This window comes from Macaca fascicularis, chromosome 8 (genome assembly GCF_037993035.2).
Source record: "Macaca fascicularis isolate 582-1 chromosome 8, T2T-MFA8v1.1".
Taxonomy (NCBI): domain Eukaryota; kingdom Metazoa; phylum Chordata; class Mammalia; order Primates; family Cercopithecidae; genus Macaca; species Macaca fascicularis.
Window position 1 is genome coordinate 114,921,739 of NC_088382.1, and position 8,262 is coordinate 114,930,000.

Consider the following 8,262-nt stretch of genomic DNA (forward strand, 5'->3'; position numbering starts at 1 on the left):
TGTCAAATAAAGGCAATTGTACTCTTGCCAAATCTCAAATTACCTTGCATATATATTTTCTCATGAGAATTAACTCCAAAAACAATGACATAAAAAAAAAAAAAAGAAGAAAAGGAAGGAAAAAAATAAAAAAGGGAAGGAAATAGTAAACTATGAAAGAGCAACATACAGCGTTTAAGAAACCTGGAATAAAACACAGGATAAAATCAGGGGAATTCCCAAGATGATGATGAAAAGGAAATTTCAGTCACAAAGAGCAACTAGCATAGAGTGGATAACAAGAATAGAGAGCTCCAGGGAGGACACCTCTTTTTAAGAGAAAGCTTAAACTGGTAGGTTATCTGATGTCTTTGAATGTACTAATATATTTGAATTATTACACTGGCTGAGGATTTGGAGATGAAATAGTAATAGTGCATTAAAAAATCTAAGAAAATGACAAAGAAAGTAATTATTAACTCCAGGAAAAATAGCTATATCAAAAAAAATTCATCATATATTATATGGGTTAACTGTTAATAAAAATATAATTCTAAATTTTTGATTTGCCCAAAAATTTGGATAAAGTGTGCACTGTGAGGGTATAAAACTGTTACATATCTTTATATTTTCAGAGTAGATAGTATAGTCAACAATATCTAAACTAACACATTTTAAAAAATAATAAAGCATGTAATTTAGATACCTAGGGTAAACAACAGAAGAATCAGCTAAGAAGAATTGATGAGTATAGCTCTGGGAACAGGAATTACTGAGATGTGAGGTAGGACAAGAAATGGCTAACTTTTCGTTATGAGCTTTGAAAATCTATTTGGCCTTTTAATCTATGTACACCTATTTGTTTAATAAAAAGTAGTTTTAAAAGGAATATATTAGATTTAATTTTCATTACAAGATAAATTTTTTAAGTGATGTAATTATCCTTTTTAGCTTATTTGAGATGATTCCATTATCAAAATGCCCTAGCATGGTTATTCATAATCCTACATCTTTAGTTCGCCCTAAATTCACTTCTAATGCATTATTTTAATACACTTTGTCAAGTAGATAATTGCAAAGATATAGCAAGTGTTCTCAAAATCTGTTTAATTCCTTGTTTTGCATGTAAGAATTTATAGCAAAAGTTATAGATTAGAAAATAAAATTCACCACAGAAGTATAAACATTATTCATGCGAATTATAACAACGTTCATAAAATTTATGTGCAAGGTAATCTGTTAGATGGTTATTCAAATGTGACAAAGTAAAGTTGAAAGTAAAAATCAAACATCTGGGGCCAGAATATATGAAATCAGGAAGGTTATGGATATGCATGTCAATTGATCATCATGTCCTTGAGGAACTCTGACTTTGAAAATAGTAAATTTTTCCCGAGAGTTACCCTCAATTGAACTGAATGTCCAAAATCGGTCACTGATAATATCTTATCATTGTTAAAAATTGTAGATTTATCCACTCAACAGTCATAAGAGTTCTTTGTTTTTCAGGATTGCTCAGGGAAAAAATATCATCAAAAGTGTTTTTATATAACTTTCTCAGAGGAAAGTAGAAAATTTAGTTGGATTGATATTTCTAAATATTCAAATATTCCATCAAGCAGATCAAAGCCATAGATAGTTAATTTTTGCCTTCATTTAGTCTTTTGGTTTGAGTGTAACAGGAATCAATTAGTGACAATTTAGGCCAAAAATTATGAAAAAGGAAAGGTGGGTAGGAATTTATTTTAAGGAGGCATCAGTATCTCATTGACATCAAAGACAGAAGTACTGCTGCAGTCCAAGGCAGGGATAAAACAGGAAATGGTATACCATCACATGTTCCCATCTCAACATCTCTCTCAGGACATTTGTTTTATTTCTTTCTCTATATACTGTCAAACTATCTCTGTTACTCTGTTTATATAGTAATAGCCATGCCACAATTCCAGAAGTTTTTCTCCTCCTTTATTCGAGAGACCAGCCCAGGTAAAGAACAGAACTCTTGATACTAATTCTAGATCCCCAAGGAAGGATTGTCATGGGTCATATTTGAGTCAGGTACTCCATTTGGCCCTAGCATCCACCGTCAGAACATGGTGGCATGTGGTATAAAGATGGCTGCCATCTCCTGTACCTGTGATTTTTTGGAAAACGATTGGGAATGGTAGGATTCCCCAGAAAAGATAGAATGATTCTCAACTTTTTCTTTCAATAATTTTGTTAGGACTTTCTATGTGTCCAGCCCTGGGGGCATAATTCTGAAAAAGACAGACATGTTTTTTCGCTCTCACAAACCTCACTAATTAATTAGGTGTATTGAGACAGGGAAGGGGCTGGTGAAAATTAGATTTATATAAAATTAATTTGCCCATGTAATACAATGCAACAAGTAATGTTATGGTGGACAAAAAAGATGTTATAGAAGCAGCTGAGAAGAGGTATCTCACTCAGACCTGGGAGGTTAGTGATGTTTTCCTGTGAAAAATATTTACACTAATTCCACAAAGAGGCTTCAGGGTTAGCTTGGTCAAGTAGATGAAGATAAAATGTAACAGAAATGACCAAGATTCTAACATTTATGTAGACACATGTATAATGTTGATAGATTTAAACCAAAGTAATGTTGAAATGTTGATGAGTGTTTTTGGCTTAGATTCCTCCCCCCCATCACACTCTGAAACAAGGTAAGACAAAAGCATTCTCTGTGTTAACATTGCCTTTAGCAAATTCTTTTTTTTTTTTTTTTTTTGAGACGGAGTCTTGCTCTGTCGCCCGGGCTGGAGTGCAGTGGCCGAATCTCAGCTCACTGCAAGCTCCGCCTCCCGGGTTCACGCCATTCTCCTGCCTCAGCCTCCGGAGTAGCTGGGACTACAGGCGCCCGCCACCTCGCCCGGCTAGTTTTTTGTATTTTTTAGTAGAGACGGGGTTTCACTGTGTTAGCCAGGATGGTCTCGATCTCCTGACCTCGTGATCCGCCCATCTCGGCCTCCCAAAGTGCTGGGATTACAGGCTTGAGCCACCGCGCCCGGCCGCCTTTAGCAAATTCTTACCACAAGGATGGCCACTAGCAATTTCAGGTTTGCCTTCTCCCACTGTAGCAATCTTAGCAGAAAAACAGCACATCTTCTTCAGTGGTTTTAGAAAAAAGTTCCAGGACTGACTTTTTAGGAACAATTTGGACCATAGAGCCAATCACTGTAGACAGACATGTGGAATATTTTACTTGGTCAGGGACTGGGGAAGGCCACACTTGTGTCACATGATCAGAGAGTGGGAGGAGTAATTCTTCAAACGTTTTCAAGGCATTATTACCAGAAGAGGAGAGAATGAATGTTAGGCAGACAAAATCAACATATGTGTATTAATATTTTGGTGGTTACTTTTTCAATATTTTTCTTCTACCCAGAGGTATTTTGTGCATCATTAAAACTTAGTAGCAAAGAACTATTTAAAAAGAGAGTTTATCCTATTAGATAAACTTTTATAGGAGTAGTAATTTGGGCATAAAGAAATGGGTGCAAAGAGTAAAACTTAAATCATCCACGTTTCAATTTTTTAGTATATCATAAACATTTACATATAAACAGAGCAGCGATTCTAAACCCAGATTGATTCACATATTTTTTTCACATATTTTTGAAAATATGATGAATTCAATATACCCACTCCTTAGAAAATTATTTGTACATACCAGTTTCTTTCAAGGGATTGATGGTCTCAGTGAAGCTCAAGTTAAACCCCCGATCTAGACTGACTGAATGTTTTCAAAGCCCTTAGCTCCTTTGCAAGTAAACAGATAGTCTTTTTCACAGTTATAAAATAGAAATGCCATTTAGATGAATTTGTTGATTTTTATTTTTAAACTGCTGAAATTATAAAGATACACAAATACTAAACACTATTTTCATACTGCATTCTTGTCCAATTCGGTGTCACAATCTTAAATCAAGGCAGATAAACTGTATTCAATTTCTGGTGAGGATACAAGGGCAAAAAATTAAGTCTTTCTGAAGCTTTTGAAAATTGTTTACTCCCATAATAAAGAAGGCAGCTTGCTGCCTAATAAGATGTGGCCTGGGAGGTTGCTTTATCAATTTGTTGATCCCTTGGAGGAAAGAACACATTTTAAAAACAAATCCAAGAGTAAGACATACATGAATGCAATCCATTTACACTGAGTGCATTTCTGAACTGTGCCAAACAAAGTAAGAATTTTTGTAGACAAATTTATTCCTTCTACCTTGCTTTCCCTAAATAATATTATAGTCAAGAATTAAATGTATTTATACTGTAGGAAGCACTTTAGAGTTTCTCTGCCTTTTCTGGAAACAATATTATAAACCACCATAAATTTGTGAAAATGCTAAATTTGTAGGTTTGCCAGATAAAATACAGGATGCTCAGTTAAATTTGAATTTGATATGCCACAATTATTTTTTAGGATAAATACGTACCAAATATTGCACAGAACATACTTGCCCTGAAAACTTATTGTTTATATTTAAATAGACATCTTGTATTTTAATTTGCAAAATCTGGTACTCCTATAAACTTGCAACTAATATCATTTCATTCAGTTGTAAACAAGCACTTGGTTTTGCATATTAATGTAGCTAGGGTACTGGCATCTTATTTTATTTTCCTATGTATGTTTTCTAGCTAAAATGACTATTTAAGAATACAGTAGTCCCCCCCTTATCTGTGGTGTTAGTTACCTGAGGCCACAAAACAGGTGACTACAGTACAATAAGATATTTTGAGAGAGAGAAATAGAAAAAGGAGACCACATTCATATTACTTTTATTACAATATATTATGACTGTTCTATTTTTAGTTGTTGTTTATCTCTTACTGTGCCTACTATAGAAATTAAACTTTATCATAGATATTTTGTATAGGAAAAAGCAGTATATATAGGGTTTGGTACTATCCATAGTTTCAGGCATTTACTGAGGGCTTTGGAACATAAGCTCTGGGTATAGAAGGGTACTACTGTATATACAATTTTATTCTCATTAAAGTTGTAACACAATACTTTGAGTTTTATTCTGTAAACAGTTTCTATTCACATACCTTTTTACTTCCAAAGAACTTTATAAAAAAGCTAGACTGAAGTAGATGTTTGTTTCAGATTGATTTCAGATCTTTTTTTTTTTAACAGTTTAGAAAATATTATTACAAGTTGCATGTTTCCTATTTTTAAAGTAACTGGCATTTTACATGTAATTTAAAATGATGTTTCTTAAAGCAGAAACTTTTCTAAACAAACCATTATGTAGACATCATATTGGTGAGCCTAGAAATGAATAATTTATTTTTAAGCAAATGGGAAATTATTTTGTGTTTTTATTTATACATTTGCACATTTATAGTTAAATTGTAATTTGCAATATACAGGGTATTAGTTGTGAATTGTGGTTTTCAATATCACAGACACATTTGTTGCTGTGGTTTTGCAATATCATTCCCTGATGCTTTTCTCAATTGTGGTTTTCATAATCATTGTTTGATAGTCATGTAGCTGTGGTTTGGGGCTGCTATATCCATTTGGACAGAGATAATTGCTTATAGGTTTTTCTGTCTTTTTATTTTATAACCTTGGTTAGTTAAACTAGAAAAAAGAAAAACTGAACCTTAAATATCATTAATATTCTCATTAAAAATAATGAGAAAATATAAAATTTAATAGTATTCATTATTTTAATTCATATTGACTATGTAATATATATTTATAAATTTAGATAAACATATCTATAATAATGCATTCTGGTTATTTTATCAATCTTGCCTTGAATTCTCTGACTTTTGCTCCTTTTAGCTTTTAAACTAAAATTTAGCTGAGATTTATTTGTTTTTCTTTTGCGTTGCATATTTAACCATTTCAAACGCCAAAAGAAACAGTTATGATATTTTAATTTCAATGGGCATTCCTTTTGGGTGACATAAAAATTCAGCCAGTTCTGTAAAAAGATCTTTAGAAACGATAATGTACAATACATCTGATTCTAAGCACACCAATTTAACTGTAATGAATTGAAAATGAAGGAGGTAAAAATCTGTAGTTCTCTGTCTGCTTATTTATTCCACAACACAAACATAAATGGCCCTGCTTTTCATGGTACTTTCAGCCTTAATTTGTTGGTTCTTCACAGGAGGGACTGTCATTTAGTGCATTTTCCACTGCAGAGGACTATGTATTCTTACAACCTCCTATGGTAATAGTACTAATGGTAATGTAATAAAATTCACAATTGGTCTTCAGCTTTGCATTAAGATTCTCTTGGCCATAACGTTCACAAGGCAACTCTTTACACCTTCCAGAAGATGTCCTGTTGGGGTTATAAATGACACTGATTACAGTGCCTCTTACACACTGAGCATTCTGCATTATGCTCAATCAGCCCAGGCTCTGTGCTGACCCCAGACCCTTTTAGAGTATCCAGTTTGGTGTGGTTCATACAAATAATAGTCAACCAAACAAAGGGGGACACAATTTCAGATCAGAACGGTCCATTTCACAACCTCCTGGGGGAAAAGTCAGCAGTATCTGGGGGACTTATGTTAAGTGCAGTGGAGTTTATTAGTAAATACTGATTACATAAAGCAGCCAGTCCCACTGCACTTGGACAGAAGCTCCTTCCAACCCACATGGGAGAATATATTTAATACTTACCATATATGAAACTAAGAAAATGAGCTAACCTCATAGAGCTTAACTTGGCCAAAATAATAACTAAGCAAATCACCTCAAAATTTGTTCTCCTTTTGGCTTGCAGTTTCTGACATACTACAGATACAATAATAGAATAAGAATAAAACAAAACTTTAGAAGCTAAAGAACCATGAAATAGTTACTGGGTCTTACCTGCTTGGGAAATTATAGCAAGATCAAATCTTTTATTAGTCGATCGGTGCTTCCCTGTGGCAGAAGACTCAGAGAATGAAGGTCACGGGGCAGGGTGGGACTACAGAACTTCCCCGGACTTTCTCAAAAAGTTAGTATTTTTTTTATTACAGATGGTTCGTTTTCCACCTACGGCTAATCAGCTAGCTAACGCTCGCTACTCCTTTTCAAGATGAGAAAAATATCTGCTTGTCTCCAAATTTGAATATTTTACAATTTAAAATGGAAACTGGGTGACAGAACACGTTGAGGATGCGACTCAGCACCTCATCCACGCGGGCCCAGAGCGGGACGGTCCGTGTCCGCAGCGGTCTCCTGAGAGCCTTGAGAGCAAAGAAATGGTCTTCTGAGAGCCTGGGCAGATGAGCGGACTTAACTGGCCCCAAGACACACAGTTGGCATTTGTGATCATCTGGCTCTCGCCGAGGACTTTGCCAGTGGCCTAACCTTCCTGCCAAGAAGCTGGGAGGGCGGGGGTTGGGGATGAGGGGAGGGGGCGGCATAACTGAAAGCACAAAGTTTAGGAAAAGACTGAGATTTCTTTGTGCCCCGCTGGACGGGCGAGGCGTGAGAGAGGAGAGTTGGGGTCCCTCAGAAAGGGCTGTTGGAAGAAGTTGCCTGGAAGGGGGGGGCGGGGTGCCCTGGCAGCTGCCCAGCGTTGACGCGGTGACAACTGCAGAAGGTGGCCCTCCTCCAAGCCCTCCCCATGCCTCCCCCGCAACTCCCACCCACCCCTGCCCCCATCCCCCACCACCGCCTGGATCCCCCGCACTTCTCCCGACCAAGGCCGGGGCCGTAGTTTGCATCCGGACTGGCTTTGGATGCAGCCAATCCTCCTTTGGCTGATGGAATAGTCTCCCCTCCCCACAGCCCCGGCGCGCCCCTCCCTCGCGCGCCTCGCCGCCTCCCGCGGCAGAGCAGGAGCTGCGCGGCCCGGAGCGGTGGCGGCGGCGCCCGAGTATCCGTCCCGCACGCCGGGGCGAGGGGCGAGCAAGCGCGCTCCTCCTCCCGCGCCCTGAGCCCCCGCGCTCCCCCTCTCCTCACTGCTCGCTCTCCCGTCCCTCCCTCCTTCTCTTCCTTCTTTCCGTGTTATTTTCCTCTTCTCTTTCCCCTTTTCTCTCTCCCTGACCGTTCGCTTGTACATTCCCATTCTCCCCCCGTCGCTCTCCTCTCTCCCCCTCCCCTCCTCACTGTCACACTCTCTCTGCGCCCGTCTCTCTTTTCTCATTTGCTTGCTCATCTCCGAACGTGGATCCGCGGCTCCCGGAGGAGCCCAGCTCTCGGAGCACCTGGAGTCCGGCCGGCGGCGGCCCGAGCCTGGCCAGCGGCGGCGGCGGCGGCGGGAGCGGCGGGAGGCGAGGTAGCGGCAGCCCCGACCG

General features: G+C 38.2%; 1 protein-coding gene across 7 annotated transcripts in view; it reads left to right on the forward strand.

The window, feature by feature from the left end:
• The first annotated feature begins 7,794 nt into the window (after positions 1-7,794).
• The window catches only part of ZFPM2 (zinc finger protein, FOG family member 2), a 503,820-nt gene continuing 503,352 nt past the window's right edge, over positions 7,795-8,262 (forward strand). For all 7 annotated transcript variants that reach the window (XM_073999280.1, XM_073999283.1, XM_005563905.5 and 4 more), the window contains exon 1: positions 7,795-8,262. This exon is cut by the window's right edge and continues 81 nt beyond it. The gene's annotated coding sequence lies outside the window, so the exon portion shown is untranslated.